The sequence below is a fragment of the Dermacentor albipictus genome, chromosome 4 (assembly GCF_038994185.2).
Source record: "Dermacentor albipictus isolate Rhodes 1998 colony chromosome 4, USDA_Dalb.pri_finalv2, whole genome shotgun sequence".
Taxonomy (NCBI): domain Eukaryota; kingdom Metazoa; phylum Arthropoda; class Arachnida; order Ixodida; family Ixodidae; genus Dermacentor; species Dermacentor albipictus.
This window is the reverse complement of record NC_091824.1, coordinates 67,444,900-67,458,674: the sequence shown is the minus strand read 5'-3', so window position 1 is coordinate 67,458,674 and position 13,775 is coordinate 67,444,900. Positions and strand designations below refer to the sequence as shown.

The 13,775-nt window shown below is 46.1% G+C and overlaps 1 protein-coding gene across 3 annotated transcripts in view; it reads left to right on the top strand.

Moving 5' to 3' along the window:
• LOC135902081 (uncharacterized) overlaps positions 1-13,775 on the top strand; it is a 651,905-nt gene that overhangs the window by 343,205 nt on the left and 294,925 nt on the right. The window lies entirely within an intron of this gene.

Sequence of the window (13,775 nt, the reverse complement as noted above, 5' to 3'; positions counted from 1 at the left end):
ATCGGATATGTATACCGTTCTTCAAAAGTGAACATAAATATTTATATTAATTTAGTATGCTACACTGATGGACCAAATAGCTGAGTGCTTTTCTAAAGCACATTCCCTCCAGGCAGCTTCTTACTTCACCCTAAGCCGTGCAGTATTCAACTACATGTCCAAACGCGTCAAATACGCTGCAGTAATGTTGTATGACAAGCGATGTAATGTGTGGTATTCGGAAGCAACGCAGCAACCGCTTTAGCAAGTCAAACACAAAAACATTTAGCTAGTCAACCATAAAAAAAGGAAGGTAAAAAAATGTATTGTCATGTCCTGCCAGTTGCTTTTTGTAGCGTTTCTTTTTGTAGTTAGTCCGTTTCAGTGACGTAACTTATTGTCTTGTCAAAAGCAGTACCGCGGTATCGCTCTTTATGTGCCAGTAGCGCAAAAAAAAAAAAGAAATGTCCACGAACTCGGAAACTCAGAGAGAGGGACAACAGACGAGCATGGGAACAGCCCTGAATGGGTTCGGGCGTCCCCGGACCAATAATAATGTCGCGATTAATTTTGCAAATAAGCCATTAAGAAACTATAGCGGAGAATTGGTGCTCCCCTTCACGGTGCATAAGAGCATTAATGACTTCGTTGCAGGCCGTTTAACTTTGTTCTTAGCCTCCGAGCCACCTTATTAGTGAGTATTGCGAATTGCCGACGAAAGTGGCTCAGAGCACCAAAGACACGGCGTCAATGGCAGTGTGCATGTTTGGAACCTAAACTTGGGTTGGGGTGATTTGTACGCAGGACCGGCAGCATCTGCTCAACACTCGGCCCGCTATTTCTAAAGCTGCCTGTAGCTTCGGTAGCAGAAACAGCGCTGGAATGAATGGAAACGTCGCCTTGTGACGGATAAGGGAAGCCACAGCGGAACATGGCGGACGCCCAACTCTTTTAGTTGAAACAAGGCTTGCCGCTCACCGGGCACGTCGCCTTTTCGTCGCGAAACACCTGCTAGAAGCTCGTCGCGCTTGGTGCATGCTCCTGCGTTGTACTTCTTTAGGCGGAAATCGTGCGACATTTTCGAAAACACTGGAGCTTTTGCGAACGCTGTGATGTTGCGAATGCTGTAAGGCTTTGAACTTTCTAAAAGCTGGCGTTATAGAATTGGCAATGCAGCTCACAAAGCAGCTCGCAAGTTCTTTCAGCCTTCCGTGATCAGCCAGAGCTTGAGGCTTAACAAGTCAGTTGTCTGACGTCACTCGGTCCCCACTCTTTTGTCTTGTTCTCAACGTGTGTTAACTTCGCCAAAGTGGGCCCACTCGGTGCCTCCTGGGATACACCCTGCTCACACAAGCGTTTCGTGATTCGTGTTTCGGTACCCGTCTGAAGGCGAGTCGATATTTCTCCGAGAAAGGAAAATGAAGAAGAGCGTGCGCTAAGTCTCAGACCATGCCCTCTTGTAAGAACTCATGGGTTGCTTGCGTTGAGTGCACGCGCATTCCTGACAATGTCTTCACGCGGCTTTCTATGACGATTCAAAAGTGCATGACAGCCAATCTTCAAGTGGAAATTTTTTGGTGCGCAAGTGTTCACCAGGGAACGATGTCGGCTTGCACGAACGCTTTCTACACTTGGATATCCGCAAGAATTCGCCAAGCACGTTAATCATTGGTGTCGTAGTCGCGCAGTCAGTTTCAGCATTCCTTATGGAGACAACTGTGCACTTTAGCTCTTAGCGAGAATATGTGTTCTTTTTTTTACTTCGTTCATTAATTCCATATTTACAGTTTGGACAGCAGTAAGGGAGCATTACAGCAGGGCAGATAGAGTAATATTAAAAAGAAGGCTAATGTAAAAGCAGGCATGCAGCATAATGTAACTCCATGTAGTTGATGATAAAATACCGATTGCGCGCCATGGGTGCACATGTGAAGGAACAACGAAATACTTTACTAATGGAAATCGCAAGGAGTAATGAGCATGAGAAGCGCAACATTTGAGCAATACGGTTCACAGTTCAATAGTGACGGCAAGAGAACAGTCAGTATTGGTTTCTACTAGATGCGATTGAAGGGAATTCCACTCGCTGGTTTTTACGAAAGGAGAGAGAGAGAACTTCATGTATATCTTTAATAAAATTTCGATGTAGCTGCAATGAGCCCTTTCCGGGAGCTTATATTCTTGGTTAACATTATTATTCTTCTATGATTGGCGACGTTCCCAGTCAGTACGAACTGAGATTTCATCGGTCGGCATTCAAAATGAGGCAAAGCTCTAACAAAAAGTAGGCTTTGACATTCGCCCCTAATGTAGACAGCGACACCAGAATGACATATCATGCACAATTCTGTAAACGTTGCATATATACCTCTGAAGGTTTGCTGAGGAACTTGCTCTGCCCTTATGTCGCTCATGTCTTTTAAGGAAAGGAGTGCTTAGTGATTTTGAAAACCCTCTTTTCAGCAAAGCTCTGTATGCTTCAAAAAGTTACACTGTTATAAATGGGTCACTATGTAAAGACTGCGGCTAAATGTATCTCTGTCACTTGAAATATATATGTTCAATAGCAAAAACTTTTGAAGAGTTCGGAAACAGGAAAACTCTTTGACAGTGAGTATAGGAATGTCATTTCGTAGAGTTCAATCAACGTTTAATTGGTGTCCACGTTGCTAGACCAATGCAGCAACAGGCTGAATTCATCTTAAAGTACTCCTTAGCGGATAAGGATAGATAGGTGTTTTTACTAAGTAATGTTGCATAGGGCTGCATGCAGTAGTGCGTTCTGTGTACATACACGAGCTATAAACTGAATTGTCTCAGTCTTTCATCCAATGTTTCTACATCAATGACACGTCCTTTTGATGACGCCGTTTCTGTGTGGCGGGAAATATAAAATACGCACTGCTGATTCACACAGCGCACGTAACATTCTCATTACGCCTGTTGCAGCCCAGGCGACTAACGATTATGGCGAGCGGGTCATGTAATACACGTTTAAACATTTTACGACCATTATTCAATACGAACGTATCACTATTCCATTATCTATTCTATTTAACCACCTAGACCGGGATGGCTACGTTTTATTAAGCTGTATATCACTGACGCGTCACTGTAGTCGCGATGCTTCGACACCTCCGACGTAGAACGCTGTTCTGCTATCTGTTCAGAACGGAGCAGCGTATACGTACCATCAAATCAACCATGTGAGAAGGAATGACCTCCGCACGCTCAATCAACACCGAAATAGACAGAGGTGTGGCTCGGCGTGTTCTTGCGCTGCATAGCCCGTAACCCACGGCGTCACGTGATTGTCGAGGCCTGTTTGTTTCCCGTATAAGCAGTGCCGTTCTAATTTACGACCAGCGATAAGAAGCGTGAGCGTGCGTTTGCTGGCAACAAATGCGTTTCGGTTCTCGACATGAACACGAACGTGGTTATTGGCACGCGGCGAAGCCACTTTCTGCCTGCTCGCGGATTTGTGTCATTTGCAATCGAAGGCACGTTCTGCGCGCTTTTCTTTTCTTTTCCTTTTTTCTGCATTGTAAGAACGCGGCTATTTCCTTCCTTTTGGTTTTTCCACATTTGCCGACGCGAATCGGTCGTAAAACCAGTTGGATAGCTGAAGATAGGAGGCGCGCGACGCAAACCGTCGCATTTCCGAACAACCGAGCGCAATCAGTACTTTTTTGACCCTCGCAGACGGTGTCTACTTCGAGAAAGGTAAGCATTTGCGTGATTTCTCGCAGTATCATTTCACCGGTTGAAAAATACGGACAGAAGGCAGGTCCCGCAGCTGTTGCGAATTCGAAGTCGCAAACATACAAAAGGGGTGGTGAATAGAGTTTATACACGCTGCCAACAAAACAAGGTTGAAAGGAGACTTAACAGTTCTCACTTCATTGCTATTACTCGCGATTTTAACGCACCAATCTATCATTTGAAAAAAATGCTCATTCTATGCAGACGACTGTACAGGGACAAGTGAATCGGACAAACAAAGTGCTGCAGTGACACAGCGCTGTGTCCTGAAATGCATGGTATACCGACTGGCCAAACATATACACCCTCTTTGTGTTTGTGTAAACCCACGTCAAGCAGAACAACGCCAATGCGAGTGGCAGTACATGTAATACCTTAATCTACGAGTATACACTTGCACTTGTTTGCCCGCAATCCTCACAGCAGGTAAAACAGCGAGACAGGTGGCGCACTATTGTTGCATTGCACTACTGCGACAGCGTTCCGCCTAGGAGTTTCCGTCGCGTACCCTGCAATGCTTCACTGGCTTCGTTTTTATTACGCTGCAACATACAACTGAAATGACATATTGTGGCACTCTGCAATGACGTACTAGCCAAGCAGCATGTTCGTTCAAGTGTGATGCTCCAGCACCTGTGAGGAACTGTTGCCAAGAGGTGGCCCTATACTATATTCATGGTTGACGCTTAGTTTTCCATACCTTGCACGCGCCACTCGTTTTTAATGTTCCACATCGTGCTGCGTAAGGAGAGCGGGCTGCCGCAGGGAAACACTATGCGTATACGTCTTTGATTTGTGGATCGTATTGTTACGCTTTCTTGTGCCTGTTTACTTTCACTTCAGAGTTGCTGCTGTGTAGTTGTTTACATCAGCCCAGCACTCGCCGTCGACCCGCCTCACGGACAATGGACCTATGTATGAGTCAGAGTGGCCATTATGCCCTCGCCCTCCTTTCTCTCGGCTTTCTTGGGAAGAGGTTAGCGACAATATATCATTGTCCTCGATTTTATTTATTTAGTACACACTACAGACATCTCGGTCCAAGGAGAGGGGCAATAGAATGCATGCAAACAAAATAGAACAAATTAGGAACAAGCAAGTACAAAGTTATACAATCTTTAGTCACACTGGGTCTGTAAACTGTCGTTCCAATCGGATATTGTTCTGCGAAAAAAAGAAAGCTTAAACGTGTCAGTTCGAGCATAATAGGGTGTTAGCGAGTCTGGACGATGCTGTCTTGTGTGTCGGGTTATTGCTGGCGTTATGTAAGTCGATGGTTTCATTTCAAGCCTGTTGTTGAGAAGAAGGGAAAGGAATTCAAGCCTTAGCAGCTTTCGGCGTGATTCAAAAGTGGGTATGGAATTACTTCTATTCTCTCTCGCTCTCTCTTCTTTCTTTATGAGTTCTCCGAGGCTTCCGGAAAAAAAATTACCCTTAGCGGGCGCAAGTGCCGCGTCTTAGAATAATGAAAAGATTAAACGTGATTGAGACGAGGGGTGAGCCCAAAATTATTCCGCGGGAAAGTACGACGCCGTGCGGAAATGAAACGGCGCTTCATTTAGAGACCGGGAAATGAGCTGCGCGAGCACTTGTTCGGCGGACTCCCACAAGGACGTCAGCCTTTCCTAGGCTACTTTCTCGCCGCATTAATTTCTTCCTCTCGTAGGACTCTTACTCTTCTTAAAATAGATTTATCTAATTACCAGGCCAGAAAAGTGGCGCGTCTTTCGTGACATTAAATGGACAATGAACTCTTCTTATATCGAGCGCTTGCTCTCAGGAGTGCTCCTCCTTTTTTTTTTATTTAAGCTGTGCTTGAACAATCACACTCGTTCTGAGCGTACGATATTATCTTTCGTTGCACAATGAGCATGAACTACTATTGTTTAACGCCAGTGCATACGGAACGCTTCTTTTGATTAACTAAACTATTTTTTTTTATTGTTCAACATTATGGTTCGTTTTTGTTTTGTATTTAAAATGGTAGGATGCTTGAGCGTTGGTGGCCTCTGTCTGCGCCTTATATTGGGAATGGCCTATGCCCTTAAAATCTTAAACGCATAATAATATGACCTTTTGTGGGCCGTGCCCAATTTACCAATCGAGTATCTCCGCGCACGAGATTGGTGGCGTATGAAAATAAGTCCTGCGTAAATATGCAAAGCGCGGAAAATTCTATAAAAGAAGAACGACGTATGAGCTGTGGCGTATAAATGAAATCTAAACACGCAATCCTTAGCGCTCAAGTACGAAGTACATTCGAGTAGAATGAGCTCTGACTTGAGTGAACCTCAATGGGCAAAAGGAAATAGTTCACTTAGCATAAAGTTCACTAATGTGAATATTCACTAGAACAGGGAACAGCATAGGGCGCAGCAGACGTCGAGTCAAAAGTGTGAAATGCAATTGATTAAGAGAGAGAAAACGGAAGAGAGAGACAAATGAGACACGAAAGGCAGGGAGGGAGCATTTTATGGTGCTTAGTACATGAACATATACGAAGTGCGTAACAGTTAGTTTGCTGCCAATCTCATTTTAAAAAAATGTAATTTTTATTTGCGCCGGTGCCGCTAAACCAAAAGAAGTAGGTAATCTGTCGAGAGAGGCTATTTTTGTGAATTTCCCCTGGCACATGTTGTTCCTGAGACACGATGTCTCGCGACATTCCATGATATCGCACGGCCTCGGCTCGACTTGCTGGATTTGCATCTGCCTCTGACATTCCATGTTCTTCATAGCACTCTTCTTCTTCGAGACGAACGGTGGAAACAATTTCCAGATCTGTTAATTAAGCACAGCTGACGAACTCACTGTCACGCTGCACTGTCACGCTGTCGCATTGGAAGGACGATTTGGGGGCTGCGGGCATCGGCTACGCCAGAACTGCTGAGCGCAAAACTTCATTGAACTGATCGAAAAAATAAGGCAGGTCCACTGATGAAGTTCGTTCAACTGATATATGCGCAATTGAGAAATTCTTTTAAATGAAATATTTTGGATAGAATACATAGGAAAACAACCGCGGATTTTCTAACAGTTTGTTATTCCAAAATATTCGTTAAACTGATGTTAGTACAACTGAGAGATTACTGTATGAAGTGTATTCTTACGAACATCTGACCACGGCCATGCGGCGCTATAAAGTAAAGCTATTCTAATGTTTTCTATTCCAATTCTGCTGTCAGCCCTCCACGATTGGTCAAAAACTTTTTTCGACCACCACCACTTTATCTGTCTGTCACGCGACGTCAGGAAAACCGCGATACCTTCCTATTTGATATGATGTGTACACACTGAGTATGCATGATTTTACAGAAAAAAGAAAAACAATTATTTCTGATTCGATGCCTTTTCGCCATTAGCCCCCGGCTATCGGTCAAAAGCTTTCGGGCTGCACCCACTTGACCTGCCTGTCACGCGGCGTCGCAAAACCGCGAAAACTCACCGCGTCAAAGTGACGTGTACTCATTAAAGATGCAATAATATGCCGAAAAAAACGGAATTTTCTTCTGAATAGCCGCAGCCTGCCCCGTTCTGAAAGGAATAAAAGATGGCTGCCGCCGATCGCTCAGGCGCTAGCTACTCGTACCTGCCGGAGAGCATGGGTGTATTTGCGTATAATAAATCTTCTTTCGTGGCCTTGTAACGTTTTCAAGCACTTCCGGCACGTTTACCACCTCATTTTGCCAACTTTTCTTTGCTGAGGGTCTGTTTTAGCATCGTTCTTAAGCTTCCGTTGCATGCCACCGCGATTTTCGACCAGCCATCACAAGCTAAGAAAGGAAAAGCCGACCAATCGCAGACGCCGGCACCACCCTCTTCATTCGGTTATCAATTTTCAGTGCACCGGCTCTGCCCCATCGAATCCCCCTCCACTTGAGCGTTCTCCTCGTCTCTTGTCAGCCAATTAGATACGACAAGCCGCTGAGTGTAGGCAATGTTATTCGTTTTTCAAGCAAACAAAAGTGACCTCCTATGAACGAGGAGAGCGTTTGATTGGTGTGTTCAGACAGCCCTGCGGGCGACCGCCCGGTGCTTGCATGCTTTCGCCAACACCGTGCTGTAGTGGCCGCGGAAAGACGCGCTTTCCTTGCCAGTCTCAAACTCTTGAGTTCGCACTGTTGGAACATTTAGAGCGGGCTGCCGATTACCGCGGCGCCAGGTCCGAGCAGCTCCCGCGTGCGAGCGAAAACGCATGCGGGCACGAGCGCATTGTATGGCAGGGAAGAGCGAGTCAACCACATTTGAGTAAGTTGGCAACACGGGGGACTTCCCCCTCCTTAAAAGCGCGCGTTTTGCGTGTGCAATCACTGATTCATTAGCGCGCGTGTGTTCCCGCGGTGGCTGGTGCACTTGCTCGTGTAAGAGCAGATGGCAACATGTTACAACGGCGTTACGTAGCAGCAACAGTCGACGCCGTGACGTCTGCTGAAGGTGAGCGGCGAGCCGACAGCGGGTGCCGGTGGCTGACTACTGACGCTCATTACTGCGCTGACGCTGACTACCGCCGCGTTCATTGCGTTAATTACAGTTCAGAAAGCTCAGCGGGAGTGTGAGCGGGCTATTGAAGGGGCGCTTAGGGAGGTGAAAGCGGTTTGTGGCTATTGTGACCGCCGCTGAAGCATTCCTTTCGCGCACGTTTTTGGAGCGACTTTTACAGTGAGCACGCACCCTGCCTTCCGAGAGCGAGCCTTCACTCACCGCCGTCTCCTGCCATGTGCGCTCGCGCACTTGGTTTCTTTCGCTTTGTACAGTATAATGAAGTTGAACGGGCGTGCCAGGGGAAGGGGGGGGGGGGCGCTGTTGGCGTTAGTTCTGATGTGTGACGCGTTTTCCCACAATGTAGAGTGTTCAAAGACACACCTGATTAAGTGCTGCGTGTACAAAGGCACCATATCCCGCAAGCGCTGACAGCGCCGCCTAGCATCACTCAATATTTAGCATTAGTTTATCGTCATCATGGTTGCTGCAGGCTGCTCCAATTGGGACTGTCCATAACTGCTAGAAGAAAGTATTTTGGAAAGTGTTAACCTAAATGGAATTTATTTTTTAGCCAGGAGAAGGGAAACAGAGGCTCCATTTTTGTTAATCGCGACCATATAAAGCCAGAAGGTAATTAAGCCAGGAAACGCATATGGGCAATTCTTTGTGGTTGAAATTGAAGTCTAGAAACTAATCAAGGAAAGAGAAAATGAAAGTGGTCGAAAAGACAACTCGTTCTGGTGGTGACTGAATCCACAACCTCTGAAGTATGCGTGTGACGCACTACTAATTGTGCTACGGCGACAGTCATCAATCCGTTCACCAACTTAGGTACAGTCAAACCTCGATATAACGAACACGCATATAACGAATTATTGAATATATCGAACTCTTCCGAAATATTTTTGTCAAACACATGTATATTTAACTTCCTATAGCGAACGCGGTTTGGCATAAAACGGATATAACGAACTTCGCGACGCCAAGCCCTACCTCACTTTAATAGCAGGCGGCAGGCTTCGTTGCACTACCAGTGTGTTTTGCGGCGCAGCAAACGTCATCGGGAGATTTAAAACCCCAAGATGCATGAAAGAGTGCCGCGTACTCCCCGTAGAGTATGCTTCCAGCAAGAAATGTTGGATGACGCGTGAACTTTTCACAAAGTGGCTGCTTGCTTGGGACTGCGAGCTTGTGCGCGAGGGTCGCTGCTCAGGCTGACCCTGTAGACGATGTGAACATTCTGACTTCACAAGAAGCACTTGCTGCGTTGGATTTACTGCGCCGCCACTGCAGTGCTATTGAGGGCAGTGGGTTTGCCCTTGTTGGGTGTTTGCAAACTGTGGAACAGGGCGTGATACGGAATGCGATCATCACCAAGAAGCAGGCCGCGATAACGCAGTTCTTTGTGCGTAAATAATTGAACGTGACCCAAGTAAGCATCGTTCGAGTTGCTGTGCCTTCTCTGATTGAATTTTGCTCCACTTGCATGTATTTTTTACGAAATTTTATATTACGAATTATGGATATAGCGAACTAATTTCTGACTTTTTAACTGTTCGTTATAACGAGGTTTCACTGTATTTATGCGTACTAGATCAAGCCCTAGGACTTCGTAGCCATCGCCATTCAAAGCCATGGCGGGCGGATGTCGAACATTTTTTCTCGGTCCGTGTCCTTACCCTATGCTTTCATTGGCTTAATTGTTTGCTGGCTTTATGTGGTCATGGATAGCTTTAGCAGCACTTTCTAAGTATGGTAGGATTTCTAAGGTACCTCGAAAGTTATGTCAGTCTTTGAATTTCTGCTAAGTAGATATGATTTTACAATAGCAGGGCTTCAATTTGCCACGTGCAACACGTACCCTAGAGGGTATAGTTTAAAAAGGGCAGTTACTGAATTTACTTTATTAGCAATCTGGACATTGAGATTTATCATGCAAGTAGCTTCTCTTCTATGGACCGACGAGAATGCGAAAACCTGCGTTCTTCCGGAAAACTAGTAACGAGCGAAGCAGCTACCTGCTCCGCCAAAATTAAGCTATAATTTGCTGTTCGACAACCATGACATGTCGCAAGAGAGAGGACAAAGGAAAGAAATTATAAAGGCGGGGAAATTGACCCGAACAGAAAGTCCGGTTTGATACCCTAAATGGAGGGCGAGGGAGGGCTATGTAGAAAGGTAGTACAGAGACACATTACAGTGCACATGATAAGAGCCGGCCACCATCACCGCTCGCGATCAGCGCTCACTATCACAGCCCTGGATCACGCGCAACACACTGAAGACCTTTAGAGGCTTTGGGATCTGTGATTGTCTGTGATCAATGGTTTGTGATCCGAGTAGCGCAGTCGCGTGTTATCACTTGCGAGCACCCTAGCGAGCACAGCCACAGAGACCGTGTTGAAGGCCCGCCTCATGGCCACAGTCATCCCACGTAGCGTTGTCGACGGCACCAATACGAAAAGCAAGATACTTCGTAAATACCACTCCTATAGCGGTAGCCTGCGGAGCACGTTGGCGTCACGTAACCAGAATTCAGTCGCAGTGCGAAGGCGGAATGGAGAGTCCAGGTGGTGCGGTTGGTCGTTTGAAAATCTAGGAATATTGCACCGTGAGATAGTGATGTCTTGTGCAAGAAGCAGGAAGCTTTCTAGCTGTCAAGAGTAATTTCTAAGGTGTTCCTAATACAATGACTCGATAACTACATGTTAGTATCTTTATTCATGTTATCTCTCAAATCACGTTTGTACATAAAACTGATATTGGAATCCTTGTATTGCGGAAAGTTTGCCTATGCCTTACGTTAGTTTGCCTAAGTTTGCTATGCCGTTACGTGAAGCAAGGATCCGTTCCTTCGCACAACTTAAATTTATCTGTTCCTCTCGCACATATTCAAGAGTGCTTCGTCGCGCTGTGCACTAGAGCTATTCAAGGTGTCTTCCGATGTTCCTAAGCCCATCAATTTTATTTTTTTTTGGGGGGGGGGGGCTTCTGTCGCTATTTCGCCAAATTCAATCGTAACGAATGCTCTTCTCGTTCGCTATGAGAGACCTCTCTACTGCTCACGCGCTTGCACGCACTCACCGATAACTGAATCCGACCTCTCTTGAGCAGAATAACTGCGAGTGCGCTTGCCGATCTAGTTAAACTACTTTGAACCTATCTGGCTCTTACCAGTCGCCATGCGTTCCTTTTCTTGTTCTGTTCTCCTGCGCATGCATTAATAAAATAATATAGCCAAATATTTATCGTGCTCGTATTATGGCTACAGGGCTATATCGGCTGCGACAAAAATGAATCGGATTACACGATCAGCAGCAGCATAAAGTGGATGAAACACGCGACATTCAGCCGTTGAACCGTTCTTAATGTCTTCACCCATATGTCAGCTCGAATAAAAGGGTATAGAAAGAGGGACGTACGTCACTTAGCATGGCATAGATTACATGGAATAATAAATATGCAGCATTTGCATGTAATGTCAACTCCCATAAGGCAGCCTATAATGCTGAGAAGTTGTTTTCATCCAGGTGAAACCGTGAGAGAGTCAGACGGGGAAAGAACTGTGTAATTTATAGACTAATCAGCAAAAGAAGGAATGCAGAGGCAAAAGGGTATCCTAACCCCACCTATGTTGTTAAAATTGAAACCATTCAAGGGCAAAGTATGCATCTCATTCCATCGAGATAGCTAAATATGAAAGCTATGTCTTTTCTTTATTGTGATAGCAATTATATAGACGCTACAGGCAAATTTCCGCCACCACTGTCAGCGTCGCCGTTGCCGTGATGTTCCATACAAAGTCCAAGGGTGATAACTTCGCGGCCGCGCGCCGTATGCTGTAGGTGCCAACGAAAGCTTGCTTGCGAGGGTGAGCAGATCGAGATAACGGCTTGATGTGGCTATGTTTGCCAGCTTGCGCTGGCAAGGGGGTAGGTGTGCGCGTGCTAGTAGGTCCAACTAGCCCAGCAACATGTCTTCCTGCAATGCAAAACATATAAACACAGCTCCAATAGCTGTCCCTGCTCCCTGAATCCAGGAAAAAAAGAGCTAGGCGAGCGGGTTACCGCGCAGCTGGGAAGTGACACACCATTGGCAACTCATTTGATAATTTCTAACAGAAAATAAAAGACGATTTTTTACCATAAGTCATGGCGCTCTTGGCCATAGCTGGCCCTTGCACTATCAAACACCACACATCAATCAATCTATCAGTCTGGGAAGGGGCAGAACAGTGTGACAGTGTGAACAGTGTGACGCCCTCCATCGGTCGTCATCTTCAAGCCTGAATTCCGTGCAGCGGGCCCCCCTCTCTTCCACTACCCTCTTCCACCGTAATAGCCGAACGTAGTGCTCCCGGAGAGAATCCAAGCTCCCCTTCCCATTCTTGCCGCACCTGTTGCAAACGCACTCCTACAGAAGGCAAACATAAGCGACGAGAGCGCACTTATTTTCACTTGTTCTAACTAAATATTCCCCCGCCCAGCTTCGCCCCACGGAACCAAGAAGAGGAAGAGATTTATCATCGTAAAAAGTTAAATAGGCCTCTTATCGATTCGTTTTTTTTTTTAAGTACACACAATGCTAGAGCTTTCTAGCGTCAGTCTGTATAGACGCACGCGAACTATTAAACTGCTGATCCTGCTATGGGCATCGCAATTGAACTTTACAAACCCAGAAATCACTGAGGGACATAATTGCTTTTCAAGATGGTTCTTATTAGCTAATCGTACATTTGCGAACGTGATAAGCCCATCTTTTTTAAAGGCTCGCTCGGATGTTAGCGCCTTCGTGTAAGTGGAGAAAGTAACCGTCTCTTCACATGATGTTTGTCGGTAAAGCTGTTTTTATTGGTTTAACCACTGGAATACTGTAACATTGTGTGGTCGACATAATTATGCTGCATCTTCCTTTATTGTGCCAATTCACTATATCCTGTGGCATCATCGGCAACAACCTAGCTGACCAGGCTGCCCGGTCTGCCAACGAACATATCCTGACGCATTCAATACCTTTGGCGTGATCGGACGCTGCCAGGGAAACTTCGCCTACATGCACGCGAAAAGTCACAAGATCTCTGGAGTTCAAGTGCCTTCAATTGCCGCTTATATAAACTGGACCCTACGCTGCAGCTACGACTGCCACCTAGCCTTTCCCGCGGCGTGACAACCTTGCTGTGCCGCTTGTGGCTGGGAGTGGCGTTCATGAACGCCTACTCCTACCGTATAGGAATGGCCGAGAGCCCGATGTGCGACTCCTGTGGGCGCGAGGAAACCATCGAGCACCTATTGTGTACCTGCCTTCGCTACGATGTACAACGCCTCTCTCTGCGGGCAACTTTACACTGACTGGTCTTAAGACCGTTCACCGAGTCAAAGATACTCGGACCGTGGCCACAGCCCGTCGCTGGCACGAAAATCGATTCGTGCACTAGCGCAATAGTTGAAGTGTACCGGTTTAAGAGACCGTTTATAGTGTCCCTGTGTATAGTGTCCCTATACACAGGGACACTATACCCTATACACAGGGAAGAGAGTAAACACTCAGTGCTT